The sequence below is a fragment of the Crocuta crocuta genome, unplaced genomic scaffold (genome assembly GCF_008692635.1).
Source record: "Crocuta crocuta isolate KB4526 unplaced genomic scaffold, BGI_CrCroc_1.0 scaffold10, whole genome shotgun sequence".
NCBI lineage: Eukaryota > Metazoa > Chordata > Mammalia > Carnivora > Hyaenidae > Crocuta > Crocuta crocuta.
In genome coordinates, this window is record NW_027527551.1 from 3,009,862 (window position 1) to 3,027,448 (window position 17,587).

The 17,587-nt window shown below is 41.1% G+C and overlaps 1 long non-coding RNA gene across 1 annotated transcript; it reads left to right on the forward strand.

The window, feature by feature from the left end:
* The first annotated feature begins 539 nt into the window (after positions 1 to 539).
* Positions 540 to 9,225, forward strand: LOC144235736 (uncharacterized). The gene is made up of 3 exons (XR_013336310.1): positions 540 to 591; positions 5,740 to 5,844; positions 9,151 to 9,225. It is a non-coding gene; the product is annotated as an uncharacterized LOC144235736 (long non-coding RNA).
* The last annotated feature ends 8,362 nt before the right edge of the window (positions 9,226 to 17,587 follow it).

Below are 17,587 nucleotides of genomic sequence, written 5' to 3' on the forward strand. Positions count from 1 at the left end.
TCTAGCCACATAATTTTAGACATTCTAATTGGCAGTTTAAAAATAGCAGACTTGCAGCCTCTTCCTCTGTATTTTCCCCTTTGTTTGCCCCTCAACTGTGTATTGTATTTAAGGAGTCTTGTGCTACTTGGAAGCCTGGGAACCACAAGTCCCTGGGTCCTCATCTCCTGCTTCCCAGGTCTGCCTGCCTCTGCCTTGAAATGTCACAAGGGTAGGGGTTCCTGGGTTGCTGAGTTGGTTAAGCATCAGACTCTTGATAGCTCAGGTCATGATCTCATGGTTTGTGAGATCGAGCCCCATGTCAGGCTCTGTGCTGACGGTGTGGAGCCTGCTTGAAATTCTCTCTCTCCCTCTCTCTCTCACTGCCCCTCTCCCTTGCTAACATGTCTACATGTGCTCGCTCTCTCTCTCTCTCTCTCTCTCTCAAAATAAATAAACTTCTAAAAAATATATCACAAGGGTAATAAAAACTTGTATTTTCTTAGGAATGCTCTCAGCTTCTGACTCACAGACATATTCCCTTTCCTTCTCTAATAACTAGGTGCTTAGAGATGTACTTCAATGATGCTCTTCAATCAAGTCCATTTCTGGGTACGTTAAGCTTCCAGCTGAACAGTAACATTTGCTTACCAGGTAATGAGTACTTGAGGATGTCACCAAGAAAATGAAAACACTGATTTCAAATAACCCAATTATTTACCAAATTCTTTCCCGTATCTCTGTGAGGCAGTGTCCAGAAGCTGAAACAAATGTTTGTTCCTCTTGGCCTCTATTTCAGCTGACAGCAAGATGACATGTCAGTGTAGGTCCCCACTACAGAGCTACACCTTTCTCTGTGCATTTCTGAGGAGACCTAAGAGTCCTGTCTGGTTGGGCCTGAAGTTGCTCATCTTTACCTCATTTCAGTCTCTGAGTTTCCTTTCTGGGAGCCACTTGCTGTGTCCCTGATGGAAGGGTGGGGGATGGGAGTAAGACATGCCTAGAGCTGCCTGGGGCAACCCCCATCCCCTTGTCCCACGTGGAGGGTTTGGTGGGACCCGTGCAAACACATTCCCTGTGGGATGTGGTTTATCACCCCTGCTTTGAATTTTGTTAACAAGGAACCTTGCAGTTTCCTAAACAATGAGACCACAAAAGCATAAACTATATTAAGTCTATAAATTCCAGAGTACCAAATCTCTGGAATATCAAGTGTCTGTTCTTGAACACCCGGTGAGTAATAAATCTCCCTGTCCATTTGCATGGTGGGCCTTTGGTGCACAGAGAACACTGCTATTCTCAGGGCACCCTTTCCTTCCTGCTCTTCCCCCCGCCCCCGCCAGCATTCTTGCAGCCACCTCTCTCTCACATCTTAAACCCTCTTATAATGCACCATTTTTCAAAAACAGAAAAAAAAAAAACCCACTTAGTTGTCTTTTCCTGGCTGGCTGGTTGCAGAAAGTGAAGCCTGCTGATATGAGCTTTGTTTTTCATCCTAAGCTCTGAGAAACACATTAGGAATAGTACTTGAGGGGTGTGTCCATCTCGCCACCACTCAGTCTTTTCCTCCCATGGTGCTAGTGAGGAGTAACTATTCACACAAAATCAGAGGTCAGGCACTATTTTGCTTTTCCCAGGAGTCATGGTAAGAATGCGAACCACGGTGCCCCAGGGAGCCGTGAAGAATAAGCCTGTGCTCTCCTGCCCCTGCCCAGCCCTTATGAGTTTCAGCATTCACAAGAGTCTTGACAAATACCTCTGGAGAAATGAGATGATCTGCACGCTCTGAAGTAGTGATGCCTTTTCTGAACATGAAGGATGGTGAAGAACACACTCAGATGTTTAATTTTGGAGGGGCAAAAGAAACCCCCATGCACTGTTGGTGGGAATGTAAACTGGTACAGCCACTGTGGAAAATAGTATGCAGTTTCCTCAAAAAATTAAACATAGAAATACCATATGATCCAATAATTCCACTACTGGGTATTTACTGAAAGAAATGAAAACATTAATTCAAGAAGATAATATATACCCCTATGTTTGTTGCAGCATTATTTACAATGCCCAAGATATTAAAGCAACCCAAGGGTCCATTTATAGATGAAAGGAGAAAGAAGGTGTGGTATGTGTGTGTGTGTGTGTGTACATATATAAATATGTATGTAAGTATGTATATATATATGTGTGTATGTATATATGTATAGACACACACACACACACACATACCAACAAACAATGGAATATATTACTCAACCCCATAAAAAAGGTTGAGTTCTTATGATTTGCAACAATATGGATGGACCTAGAGGGTGAAATGCTAAGTAAAATAAGTCAATCAGAGAAAGACAAATACCATATGATCTCACTCATATGTGGAATTTAAGAAACAAAGAAAAAAAGAGACGAATGAAAAACCAGACTCTTAAATACAGAGAACAGAGAAGAGGTGAAATTGATAAAGGGGATTAAGAGTACACTTAACCTGTTGAATAGTGAGAAATGTATAGAATTGTTGAATTATTACATACCTGAAATTAATATACCACTGCATGTTAATTATACGTCAGTTTTTAAAAAGGGAAAAAAATCAAGAGCACACCCAAATGGTTCCCAGTAGGGTGTGGCTCGGTATGGTGGAGAAGAATTTTTAAAATTATGTGGCAGGGACCCTGGTTTGTTTTCCTTGTATGATGTACTCAGGGTAAGGATCTGGGACACCAGAGATCCTATATTCCCAAAGGTCAGAAGTGCCATCATCCCCATTTCCTGTGTACTGATGGAATTGAGTCATCCTGTCTTGGTTCCTCATTTAACTACACAGTATAGTCTTTACTTTGTGCTTTGAAAAGCATCCTTATTACTCTTCTAATCCTATCTTTCCTTTATATCTGCATATTTGCAGGTATTGGGTTATGAGCCATTTTTTCTCTACTTTTTTCTTGTATTTGTATTTAATTTTTTTAAGTTAATAGATTTTATTTATTTATATTTTTTATTTTAGAGAGCATCTGAGCAAGGGGAGGGGCAGAGAGAGAGAGAGAGAATAAATCTCAAGCAGGCTCCATGCTCAGCATGAAGCCTGACATGGGGCTCAATCCCAGTACTACCCAGGAATCATGACCTGGGCCAAAATCAAGAGTCAGATGCTCAGCATGACTGAGCCACCCAAACACCCTAACAGACTTCATTTTCTAGAGCAGTTTTAGGTTTATAGAAAAATGAGCAGAAAGTACAGAGTTCCCAAACAGTCCCTCAGTCTCCCAGTTTTCCATTATAATGCCCTTTAATTTTTATTAACATTATGAATATCAGTGCCAGACAAGGGTGTTTTTTGTGAAGATAATTACCTTTACCTATAGTATCTCATTTAACAGAGACTGTTTAGGAAACAAGAGTGCCACATGTTTGCTGACTGTGGACATAGTAGCTGTAGGGCATGAGTGTGGGTAGTGAGGGTGTGGGGGCAGCTGGGAAAGTCTGCATGCTTGAGTTCTCAGTGGTCTAACCCACAGTTAGGAGGGTACAAGGAGTGGGGATCAAGTAGGGTTTCCCAGTGCCCAGAAGGGAAAATGGGACTGTTTCCTCTGAATGGTTCAACAAATTTGATGGCTCAAAACAATACTAATTTTTATATCACAGTTCTGATAGTCAGAAGTCAGAAATGGTCTCACTGGACTAAAATGAAGGTGTCAGTGCAGTTGTGTTCCTTCTGTTTGCTTTAGCAGAGAATCTGTTTCCTTGCTTTTACCATTTTCTCAAGACTGCCCATACTCATTGGCTCCTGACCCTTTCCTCCACCTTTAAAGTCAGCAGTGATTGGTTGATTCTTTCTCATGACACTGACTCCCCTACCTCCCTCTTTCGTTGATAAGGACTTTTGTAATTAAATTAGGTCCATGTGGGTAAGCCAGTTAATCTCCCCCATTTCAAGATCAGCTGATTAGTGATCTTATTCCGTCTGCAGCCTTAGGTCCCCCTTGCCAGGTAAAATGACATATTCACAGGTCTGGAGATTATGACATGAACATTTTTGGGGTCATTATTTTAGGGCATTATTCTGGAGGAGTAGAGCCTGGAATCAAAGGCACCCATGAATCAGAATCTCCTCTTCCTCAAGAATAATTAGAATCAGGCCCAACTCGTCATGCAGCTCACATTAGTTGTCCTCCAGGAAGCCCTCTGTATCTGTGGACCAATATAGGAGACACTAGACGTGAAAGGTACTTGACTGGTCTGAATTGAGATGTGTTCTACATATAAAATAAATACCAGATTTTGAAGATACAGTACAAAAAAAAGAATGTAAAATATTTTTACAGCAAAGATTTTTAAAATATTATACATTGAAATGATGATGTTTTGATATATATTATGAAATTAATTTCTCCTTTTTTTTTTACATGTTGAATGTAGATTCAAGAAACTCTAAAATTGCATATCTGGCTGTACTACATTTTTTTGGGGGACAGTGCTGCTCTATAATAGTTCCAGACTGAGCCAAGTGCTTCCTCCATACCCTCCCACAGTCCCTTATTCATACCTTAAACATTTACCTTATAGCATAATTATCAGTTTGCATGTCTCCGTTCCCCACCACATAGTGAATTCTTAAAGGACAGGTGCTGTGCTTTATTAATCATTTTATTTTTAGTACTAGTATATTGCCTGGAATGTTGTGATAATAATCATTATCATAATCATAATTAACAGTTACAGAGTGCTTGCTATGTGCCAGGCTCTGTTCAAGTGCTTTACGCATAAATTCAATTAATCCTTACAACACTCTCTAGCTGTATAAGTTTAGGGAAGTTATTTTTAACATTTTGTGCCTCTGCTTCCTCATACATACTTTGGGTCTAATAATAGTACCTACCTCATACCTATTCATAGCATGAGGATTAACTAGTTATTTTATGTATTCATGCATATTTGTACATAAGTGTGTGTTTATACACACTATATAATGTATATTATATATGTATCATATGTTTGCATGTATGAAGACCTACAGTATTTGTAAAAATGTTTAGGATAGGAGGGGCATGTCCTAAGGACTATAAAAGTATTTGTTAAACAAATAAACAATGCTTTGAGGTAGGTACTCCTCTCCATCTCAAAGATGCCAAGACTGGCATAGAGAGGTTGAACAACCGGCCCAGACTTATGCAGCTTGTTGGTTTCAAGGCTGGGATTGGAGACCTTAAATAGCATGCTATAGGGGCACCTGGGTGGCTCAGCCAGGTTGAGGGTCTGACTTCAGCTTAGGTCATGATCTCATGGTTTGTGAGTTTGAGCCTTGCATTGGGCTCTCTGCTGACAGCACAGAGCTTGCTTTGGATCCCCTGTCTCCCTTTCTTTCTGCCCCTCCCCTGCTCATTCTCTCTTCCCCGGTCTCTCTCAAAATAAGTAAATACAATTTATAAATAAATACATACATACATACATACTTACATACATACCTGCTGTACAGGTGCATGGTTAAAATTGGCATGAATGAGTGAAAATATAGGTGAACTCTTGAAGGCCTCGCAGAGTGGCTTCTATCACACTCTACAGCTAGTTGGAAGAAGAATTGATCTAAAACTCTAACTCCTAAAATTGAAGGAGAGAAAAGGAGAATTGGGGAGAGTGAGGCTGTGTGTGGTTAAGGTAAGCCAGGGCTGAGAAGCAAAAGTAGTGAGTCTTTGGCCTGCAGGGAGAGCTGGGGACAGGTCAGACTTCAGGCAAAACTTCAAAGTTGGAATCTTCTTTTCCTTTAAGTCAGGCCTACTCAGAGAACAGACTGGAGTTGCCACAACTCGGAAATGTGCAGCTGCACCCAGTGCATGGTTTGAGCCCCTGGAAGAGTACAGGCTGCAGGGGAAGGTAAGAGGGGGATGGTTGCTCCTATTTTCAGGCTGTGGGAATCCCACCTGTTTAGACAGAAGCACTCCATCCAGCAAAGCCCACTTTGCCATCTCTCACCTGATAGACTGGGAAAGGGACCCACAGACCACCAGGGTCTCTGTTTACAGCCTGCCAAGGGGATGTACAAAGCCTTAATTATAAAAAAGGCATTACTAATTGGCACTCACTGAAAACCGTGGCTTTACATTTAAAATGTTATTCAGTCTCTGTGGCTTTGACGTAGTGAATCAAAGCAACTTGTATATGTTAAAACCATGATTTAGAAAGGGAGAGCTCATTTGAGACCACGATTCCAAAGCCAGTCGTCAGTATAGTCACTTCAAGGAATTTATTGGAGCCACCAATAAATTCTTCACCTCCAGCATATGGTGTTGGGGTATTTTCTTAGACACAGCTTGAGTCTGTCCCAGAGACCCGCAGCACTGCTGAATCCTCACTTGCAGTCTCTCCGGTTCCATCTATTAAGAAGTCGAGGTCACTCAGCAAGGCATGGCCTGTAAATTTCAAACTCCCAGCCTCAATGTGTGCAAAGCGGTATGTATGTGTCTCCAGCCAGATTTCACTGTCACAGGAGGTGAGGGAATCAAAGGCAGGGGGGTGGTTTTTAAAAGGCCTGGAGAAATTTATGACTCAATTTAAAACCACTTGTCGTTTATCAAAGTAAAGGAAATGGAATCGCAGGCTCCAGGGTAGAAGCAGATTTTCCGAGAGAAGAAGGAGCCTGTCCTTCCACTCAGTCTTCCATGACAGCAAAATCTCTCCCCAGATTCCACAAGTCTGGCGGCAATGCAGTCTCTTTTTGACATAACCAGGGATTATACAGAATTCATAAATGTCAAGACTGCTTTTATAAACCTCAACAAATCAGAGAGGCCAAGAGCTTCTCTGGATGGCTCGGTCTGTTATCTGGCTTGTTTCACTTAGCATAGCTCCCTCAGGTTCTGTCCGTGTTGTCACAAATGGCAAGATTTCCTTCTTTTTTTATGGCTGAATAATATTCCATTGATGTATATACCACATTGACTTTATCCATTCATCCCTCAAGGGACAGAGGACATTTAGGTTGTTTGTGCATCTTGGCTTTTGTGAATAATACTGTAGTGAACATGGGTGCACAGATATCACTTGCAGATGCTGATTTTATTTCCTTCAGCTATATACCCAGGAGTGGGATTGCTGGATCATATGGTAGTTCTATTTTTAATTTTTTTAAGAAACCTCCATACTGTTTGCCATTATGTCTATACCAAGGAGATATATCTTTTTTAACACTTCTGCAAGATGTGTTACCCATAGGATGGTACCTGACTGCAGGAAGAAAACCCAAGATTCATAAGCATCCTTCTTCACTCATCTTAAGTGCCTCTTGTTCTAGAAAACTTCTCTTTTCCTCTTTTATCTAAAGAGAGTTTACTCTGTCAGTTAACCAGAGTTACTTCGATGTACCGTGCAAAGTCAAGGAGACAGATCTACTAGAGATTCCTGATCCTGGCTGCAAATCATAATCCCCTGGGCAACTGTTTTAAAAATACAGATTCCCAGGGCTCAGTCACAGATTTTCTAATTCAGTAAGTCTGGGATGGTGTTCCAGAGAGTATAATCTTACGGAGCACTCCAGATAATTTTGATGTACTGCCAGAGGTAGGGTCCTTTCTTCTTTGCACCACTACCGTGACTTCCCTGTAGAGCATTTATACGATGCTACAGAAGCTTGTCACATGCCTACCTCTGCCAAAGCCTGGAGGGTGGGGATGGGGACTGTCTTTTCTGTTAACATCTTGTCTGTAACCCAGTGTCTGTGTGCCTGCTGCATAGTAGGTGCTCATTAATTATTTTTTACATTGTTTTTTTTAAATTTTTTAAATGCTTATTTATTTTTGAGTGAGAGAGAGTGAGAGAAAGGGAGCACAAGCTGGGGAAGGGCAGAGAGAGAGGGAGACACAGAAGCAGAAGCAGGCTCCAGGCTCTGAGCTTTCAGCACAGAACCAGATGTGGGGCTCAAATTCATGGACCATGAGATCATGACCTGAGCCAAGGTCAGAGGCTTAACTGACTGAGCCACCTAAGTGCCCAAGTGTAGAGGTAATTATTCCCTCTACAGAGTGCTGCTGAAAACAACAGTGCAAAGAGTTTGTTTTATCTACTGGGCTAACTTAGATCTCAGGGACAGAATGTGCTATAGAAGTGACCAATAAAAGGGGCGCCTGGGTGGCTTAGTCGGTTAAGCGTCCGACTTTCGCTTAGGTCATGATCTCACGGTTCGTGNCCAATAAAAGATTTTAATGAAGTTGGTGGTAGGTCCCCTTGATAGTCCTGAGATTGTTGAACAGGACTTTTTTTTTTCTTTTAAGCAGAATAACATATATGCAAATAATTGTGCTGCCAGTTACCAATGGTGATCGTAAAGTTTATTTGGAATAATACATGTTAAATGCTTATTATAGTGCCAGCAACAAAATTATTTAACAATAAATGTTAGATGGTGATGCTAATGATACAACAACTGTAATTATAAGAGAAAACCCTCCTTATTAAAAGAAATTCAGAACGTATAACAAAATATAAGGGAAAAAACCACCCTTAATTTGGTCAGCATAATCAATAACCTTACAGTATAGTTTCTTTTAGGTTTTTTCCCCAGGATTTATATTAACATGTACTTTTAATTAATATATATAAAGTATATATTATATAATATATAAGTATATATTAATTAAAAGTAAATATTACATGTTTTCAAGTGGCCAGTAAACACATGAAAAGATGCCCAACATCACTAATCATTAAGGAAATACAAATCGAAATCACAATGAGATATCACTTCATACCCATTAGGATGGCTCTTCTCAAAAACGCAGAAAATCACAAGTGTTGGTGAGGATATGGAGAAATTGGAACCCAAGAGCTGTTGGTGGGACTGTAAAATGGTGCAGCTGCTATGGAAGGAAGTATCACAGTTCCTCAAAAACTTGATACAGCAATTCCATTTCTGGGTATATACCCCAAAAGAATTGAAAGCTGGGTCTTGAAGAGATATTTGCATACTGATAATGGGCTGAATTGTGTCCCCTCATATGTTGAAACTTTAACCCCCCAATATCATGGTGTTTAGAAATGGGGCATTTGGGAGGTAATAAGGTTTAGTTGAGGTCATGAAGGAAGCCTCATAATGGCATTAGTACCCTTGTAAGAGACATTAGAGAGTTTGCTCTCTCTCTTTTTACGCACTCTCTCTCTCTCCCTCTCTCTTCTTTCCCATGTGAGGCCCTGTACAATCCAGAAGAGCTCTTTCATTAGAACCTGACCATGCTGGCACCCTGATCTTGGACTTTCAACATCCAGAACTGTAAGAAAATAAATTTCTCTTATGTAAGCCACCCACTCTATGGTAATTTGTTAAGGCAATCCCAGCTGACGTAAAGCCATGTCCATAGCAGCATAAGCAACTCAAGTGTCCATCGACAGATGAGGTAGTATGTACATACAATAAAATATTGCTTAAAAGGAAAGATAGTCTGGGGTACTTGGATGGCTCAGTCGGTAAGCAGCTGACTTTGAGTCAGGTCATGATTTCGCCGTTCCTGAGTTTTGGCCCCATGTCTGTGCTGACAGCTTAGAGCCTGGAGCCTGCTTCAGATTCTGTGTCTGTCTCTGCTCCTTCCCCACTTGCGCTCTGTCTTGGTCTCTCTCTCTCTCAAAAATAAATACATATTAAGAAAAGAAAAAAAGGAAGGATATTCTGACATATGCTATGACATGACTAAAGTTTGAGGATGTCATGGTAGGTGAAATAAGCCAGTCACAAAAAGACAAGTATTGTGATTTCATGTGTATGGGATAGAGAAGTCAAAGTCATAAGGACAGGAAACAAAGGTGGCTTCCAGGGGCTGAGGGAGGGGGGAATGGGGAGTTAGTGTAATGCATACAGTTTCAGTTTTGCAAGACAAAAAGAGCTCTGGAGATGCATGGTGGTTACGGTTACACAGCAATTTGGATGTCATTAATACCACTAAACTGCTTGCTTCAAAATGGTTAAGATACTAAATTTTATGTCATGTGTATTGTACCACCATCAAAAAGGTTTAAAAGGTATATACGTTTCAAATTATTTTAAGATTCTCTTTTAAACATATTAAATATTTTAAACATATGAGTAACAAATTGCATATTCTTATATATAATCTGTCACACATGGTATAAATAAAAATAAGTATTTAGAAATCAGTATATCCAGCTCCTCATGCCCCTCCCCACTTTGCCAGCTTCATCGATCTGTGGCGCGTTGGCCATGGCTCTTCTCCCTCTGGGTAGAGAACCCTGCCCGGCACTCTGTACAGAGCGGCCTGGGGTGGCAAACCCAGACTGTTTCCACAGGGATCATAATCGGTGTGACCAGGAGTTTGAACAGTCTGGTCCTGTGGCGGGGCTCTGCTGGGCTGTGGGTCACTGTCTTGCCAACAAGGGGAGCTTTTTTCCCCCTCAAGCTGTGACCACGTTCATTCCTGGCCCTCCCTTCTGCTGCCATTCGGAAAAATGACATGTGGCCGTGTCCTTGTCGCCACACATTAAGCCCCATCTCACAATGGGCACTTGGTCTGGCACTGTCCTGGGCATTTGAAAGTGACATCGCCATTTCCTGCAAGCTGAGGCCCATGAATCATTTCCAGCCAAAAGTAAAAATGTACATTTCAATGATCAGCAAGTTTCGGTACATTTAAGAAACTGGCTAGAGGCTCAGCCTCCATTCCCAGGTTTTGTTAATGAATCTGGCAGAGAGGCACTGCATTCCTGAGCTAAGATTTAGAACAAAAAGGACCTGTTTTCCTATGTAATGAATTGCTGAGAAATTATTCCAAATGTGACTTAAAAAGCCTCTTGCTGGAGAGCTCAATTCTCTGAGTCATGAATTAGATAATGGGCTTTTATAAACCCACAGAGGGAAACCCTCTGAGGATTTATGTGGGTGAGGAGAGAATGTCTGTCCAGAGCTGCCACCTTCTCCCCAGTGTTCGTGCACAATGCAGAAGCCCCGGACTTGGCACACAGATGCCAAGCCCCACGGGCAAGGGTGGAATCCGCAGTGCTCACCCTGCGCTCGTGCCCAGGCTTGTGGCAGCAGATCTCAGCAGAGGACTGCCCCTGCCCTGCCTCTGGGGGAAGATGGTCAGGAGGACAGTGGGGAGGCCTCCTCCCCAGCACCACCGCCTTCCCATAGATGGCGGTCCCTATACCTGCTCCCAACCCTAATTCAAATGAGAAGACCTGAGCCTCCCATGAAATAAGGCTTACAAACTCCTAAGTGTGTACAGAGGGAGTGTTTGGAGATGAGTCCATATAAGCGAAGACTCACACAGTAGGAACGGATTCCCTTTCACAGATAGAGCTCTGAGAATGAAGGAGTTAGTGACCAATGAAGAAGATCTCAGACTGTGATGTGAGAGATCCATAATGTCTTCTCACCAAGCTTCCCCTAACGTCAAGGACACTTTGGGCATACAGAGCTATTCGATGCATTTTTCTTTTTTTCCCCCCACCTAAATGTTCTTTGGTACAAGGGCTACAGACTCTATTTCTATCCCCACAGGGAACCTTGCCTTATTTAACTCTGATAACTTACTTTGCAGGCTAGCTGCCTGTCTTGACCCGAGTATAGCTCAGATTTGACCATGCCTCGTGCCCACTGCCCACTCTGACTGTGTGTGCCCTCGGACACCAGCTTGGAGGTCTGGCCTGGCTCCCAATAATCACTTGGGCATGAGAACAACCTGGATTTGACAGCTGTCAGCCCAATGATGGCCAAGATAATCTGGCAACACCTACAATTTTTGATTCCCAAGAGGTTCCAAAAACTATTTTGCAATCTCATATGACTAGTGGTCACAGAAGCCACAAAAGGATTTCCTCTAAAACTTAAGTTTACTTGCCTTTTGAGAAGGAAATGAGCAAATAAGGAGCAAGAGGCTTTTCCTTATATTGGAGCCAGAAAGACACAATGGGTGAGAATGCCCTATAGTATTGCACCAGACCAGACCAGTACACAAATTTAAAAAGGACAAAAATCCTTTCCTAGATAGTACTGGGCCTGCAGATGTCATTATTATGGGGGTGAAAACCCCATATTTCTAATTCTAATAGCTCTTACTGTTATCTCTCCAATAACTCCAGAGTTCAGCAAGTATAGACCTAGGTACTCGCATCAACCCTGGATGTAGAAGGGCAGACTGATATTAACAGGAGTTTTGGTGGCTCCTGCAGGTGTTGGCGGAAGCTGGTTGGCTTGTTTGGTAGAGCACTGCAACAAGCTGACCAAGTTCACATACCGGATGGCCCAGCCAGCATTCTTACCATTTGTGGCCATGCTTGTCATCCACCTACCCCCCCCATTTGATGTATGGTCTCATTCACAGATGAGTGTGTGTTTATGTCATTCCTCCTTTAATTCAATAAGTCTGTATTGAATACAATGCCTAGCACTGTAGTAGGTGCTTCAAGATACAGATATAAGTGCAAGTTTATAAACTAGTTGAGAATTGCCTCATATTTATCTTCTTCCTCTTCATTGTTAGGCTGTGGCAGCTGATAACTTAACCGGAAAACTCAGCTCCAGGTTTCTCAGCCCTTGTGACTCAAGTCCAAGGTATAAGCTCTCACACACCCTCCAGTCATTGTGATCTGGGAATCACCTGGCAGCTGCATGCCCAGGGTCAAAGCCTCCACCTCCTAGTCTCTGTAATTGTGCTATTATTGCATTTGTTTCTTGAGTTATACCTGAGGTTCCCTGCTGGGTGTGAAGTTTTTTGTTTTTTAATGTTAAACCACTTATCTGAGGTTTGGTGAGTTCACCTATTCTTTTTTTATTGTTTATTTTTGAGAGAGAGAAAGAGAGAGAGCGCTCATGAGCAGGGGAGGAGCAGAGAGAGAGGGAGACACAAAATCTGAAGCAGGCTCCAAGGACAGAGCTGTTAACACAGAGCCTGATGCAGGGCTCGAACTCATGAAATGTGAGATCATGACCTGAGCTGAAGTCAGGCACTTAACTAACTGAGCCACTCAGGCACCCCAAGTTCACCTATTCTTGAGGGAAGAACACTGATCTCTCAATACCCACTTTTGCTTTGTGGACCCCTGTCCCACACTTGGTACTCGGACATGGTCACCCCTTGACTTGCATACTGTTTGTTGTCTTATGCTGCTTACTACATCAGGAACACATGGCTATTGATGCCATTGGGTCAAGGCTGAGGGCACCATTTCCATTTGGATGACTGGCCAACAGCCTTTGGTCCACCCCTGCTTCTATCATGTCCTGGCCTCCTCTGTCTGCCTGGCTCGTGGTAAGGTCCCTGTATGAACTGGAGCTGAAACTCCAGAGACAGAAAAATCTATGAGAGACAACCTCTACCAGATGGTAGTTGTCAGAACTATTCCTTTCACACAACGATAGCATCCAGGGTCCTGATCTCTCAAAACACTTCTTAAGTCAGGGCTGCTTCCCTCTGTACCTCATTATCCCCTAAAGCATTTAAACTCAACTCTTCCATATTTTAAAGCAAAGAATTATAAAGTCCCCATGCCTACACAGCCTCAAACTTCTCAGTCATGCACCTATAGGGTGAAAAGCCAGAAGTCTGGAAGAGCCGTTAGAGGGCGAGAAACCTGTATACAAAAAAAAATAAGTTTTAGTTGTACAGGTTAGTCGTAAAATATAGTCAGCTGTAAAATATAGTAAGATGAAAAGGGTGAGACCCAGACAGCATCCAAAGATGTTGAAAGTAACACATTTTTTGACCTTCTTACTCTTAAAGTTGTTGAACTGCCCAAGTAGTAGACATCTGCTGTCTTTTCTTTCAAAGTATGCTCTTTTCTAGTGATAAAATCCCTCTTTTTTTTCCTTCTCTTCTTACACACTGCCCGTGCAGTAGCCTGGGCTACAAGGGTGGCATGGGGTCCTTTCTAATCAGAACACTTTGTCCCCAGCTATGGATTCGTTCATAGGTGAGCATATGTCCTAAGCCAGGAAAGTCAGAGGCAGCCCATTTGGGGATGGTAATGTTAACATTAAAGACTGCTGAGGACTATTTTCTCCACAATACAGAGAAATCCTGCCACCACAGAGGAGGGCAGGCCTTAAAATGTAAAGAAACAGATTTCTGATGACACCACTTGGCTCAGCCATGCCAGAAGTCGACAGATCTAGGTCCCATGAACTACTACTGGCACGAACAAAGAAATGATGCTTTTGTTAAGTTCGTGTGTATGAAATTTCTCTCGTTTTAAATCAAAACATTCCTGACAAGTATCCACCTTGTCTTTAGGATGATGAGGATTTAGTGTGGACACAGTGAAAATTATGAGGAAGGCAAGTCATGAGTGTCCATATATCCAGTAAACGGAGAACACACTTGTAAGTAACACAGAAGGCAGTTTCACAGCAATTAATGGGGTCTGGCTTTAAACATATTTCTTTGGGCACCTGGGTGGCTCAGTCGGTTAAGCATCTGGCTCTTGATTTTGGCTCAGGTCATTATCTCATGGCTGTGAGATCAAGCCCTGTGTTGGGCTCTGTGCTGAGCACTGGGAATGGAGCCTGCTTAAGATTCTCTTTCTCTTTCTGCCCCTCCCCCATTTGCATGCACACTCCCCCCCCCAAAAGTATTAGTTCTTTTTCATAGAGAATTTGACAGTTGAAAATAAAAGATTTATTTTACTGTGGAGGCTCAGATAGTTATGACATGAAAACCACAGTTTTCAAACATGCTGGCTAAAGTCATTGGAAATTGCTGCCTGACTGAGCAAACTTGAGGGAAGCCCAACAGTTTTTCAAGCATTTGAAACTAGAGTGGAATGAATCAAATGACAAATCTCTCTGCCTTTCCACTTTGTCATGAAAATACTAAGTGCCAAACCTTATCATGAAAATGAACGTGTCATGATACATAATTTATATTAGGGATGGAACAATTTGCAGGCACAATGAATTGATTCCAAAGAACAGAGAAAGCAGCAGTAACAGTGGCTTGAACAAGACAGGAGCTTATGTCTATCGCAAAATGAAAGAAGCCTAAAAGCAAAGAGACCAGAGCTGCTCTGGGGGCTGTTTGACTGGATGTCTGATGGGTGAGAGAAAGAAGGATCGAAGAGTTTGTAGAGGTACAGGTCTGGGAAGAGAGGAAGAACCAAAGACAATCTTCCAAACACTAACATAGGTGTATACATTTTAAAAATTCAAGAGTACTCACGAAAATAATAGAAGAAGTAATGCTTGTATCCTGCTAGAGTGCAAGTTTCTGCAACAATTTTGAAAAGCAGGTTAACAGTACCTAAGAAAGTTGAAACTAAAACTCCACAACCCAACAGTTTCACCTCTTGATGTAGAACACAGGGAAACTCTCAAAAACATATGCTGGAAATGTGTGCAGGAATGTTCATTGCCATGTTGTTTATAATATGGGAAATGAGGAGCAACCCAAATGTCCATCAAATAAGAATGGTTAAGCAAATGTGGTTTTATTCATACAATGAAATATTATATAGCAAAGAAAAATGAATGGATGTGACTAGAATCACATGTACAGACTGTATAAATCTCAAAAAAAAAAAAAAAGAGAGGTGAGTACAAAAACAAGTTGCAGATGGGCACCTGGGTGGCTCAGTCGGTTAAACATCCAACTCTTGATTTCAGCTCAAGTCGTGATCTCATGGTTCACGAAATTGAGCCTGTCGGCCTCTGTGCTGATAGCGCAGAGTCTGCCTGCGATTCTCTCTCTCTCTCTTTGGCTCTCTCTGCCCCTCCCCTGTTCACAGGCATGCACTCCCTCTCTCTCAAACTAAATAAATAAACTAAAAGCAAAAACAAGTTGTAGAATATGTACAAAATTTTACTCTTTTCATCCAGTCTGAAAACATAAAACAATACACCTCTATGATGTTTATATGTAGTAAAAGTATAAAGGTTTCTTAAGAATTATAAGTACAGTTGGGAGTATAAATTAACTCTGAGAAGGGAGGAAACCCTATCGAAGGGAGGAGTACTCAGGTAGCTTCAACTATGTATGTAATATTTTCTTATTTTGCTTCACTGTTTAATATAAAAACATTTTGAGCAAAATGTTAAGATTTGTTAAACTTGGGTAGTAAGAATACCCAATTTTAAACAAGAAACACCAGTTTTATTGTTTCTTATACGCCTATGTATGTTTTAAATATTTCATAATTTAAATTTTTTAAAAAATTTTTTGTTTATTTTGAGAGAGAGAGAGAGAAAGAGCATGTGCATGCAGGGGAGGGGCAGAGAGAGAGGGAGAGAGAGAATCCCAAGCAGGCTCCAGACTGTCAATACAAAGTCCAATGCAGGGCTCAAACTCAGAGACCATAAGATCATGACCGAAGCTTAAATCAAGAGTCAGATGCTTAACCGACTGAGCTCCCTAGGGGCCCCATAACTTAAATAATTTTAATGCTTTCTATACTCATGGGAACCAGGACATAGCTGAAAATAATATATGGAAAGGAAACCCAGGAGCTACAGAGGAGTCATAAGAAAAAGTTATACAGAAGGAATTAGCATCACACAATTTCATAATATCAGTAATATTTTTGTCTTGTTCATTGGTATGTTGCTGCCCTTCCTAGCATATAGCTTGTGCTTAGTAAATACTCATTAATAAATTAAGTGAGACTATGTTAGGTGTAAGAGAACTAACACACAGGAGTGGAGGGCAGATGCCCACAGACTAGAGCAGTCTAGTTCTACTAGAGCAGTAGAACATTTTTGTTCATACAATACTGAAAATACTTTGGCAAAACTATGTAACCCTTTGCACGTTTTTATTTATTTATTTTTAATTTTTTTAAAGTTTACTTATTTTGAGAGAGGGAGAGAGAGGGAATACCAAGTAGGCTCCCCTTTGTCAGCATGGAGCTCAAAGTGGGGCTCGAACTCACAAACCACATGATCATGACCTGAGCCGAAATCAAGAGTCAGATGCTTAACCAAGCCACTCAGGCACCCTGATTGTACATTTCTAAATTGACACTCAAATATTTTTTATCCTAAGCCTAAGTAGTTAGAAAAGGTGTAATTTCCAGCAACTGTAAATATTGGCATTTAAAAATAAACCCTTGCATTGGTCTTTTAGAAATATACAAAGGAAAATTTTGGAAGATGATGGGTAATGTTTATGACCAATTGTGGTGATGATCTCATGGGTGTATACTTCTCTTCGTAAATATATACAACTTTTTAAATGTCAATCATACCTTAATAAAGTGAAACTAAGAAACCCAAAGGAATCTAAACACCATAGTGGTCTGATATTCAACATTATCCACTTAAAAAATTCATGGGTGTGTAGGTATAAAAAAATTTCTAGTATTTCAGATACATAGCAAAGATAAATACAAGAATGAGAAAAATACATAAGCCCAGTTTTTAAAAATTGGTAATTTTATATCATTTCTTTTTCTCTTTCAGTGTCCCACTGCTGAAATTTATCTTAATGTGGTATTTTTGCTTAAAAATCTTTATTACTCCATTATACTTGCAACAAAAAAATACGTATACATTGAAATTTAATGTTTTAATTCACAGTGACCAAGCCTTTAAATGATAAAATATTTTCTGGTTTGGTTATAAATATTAGAACTGTCAAGCTAATAAAAAAATAACAAGAATGTGTTACAGAGTTTAATCAAATTAAAA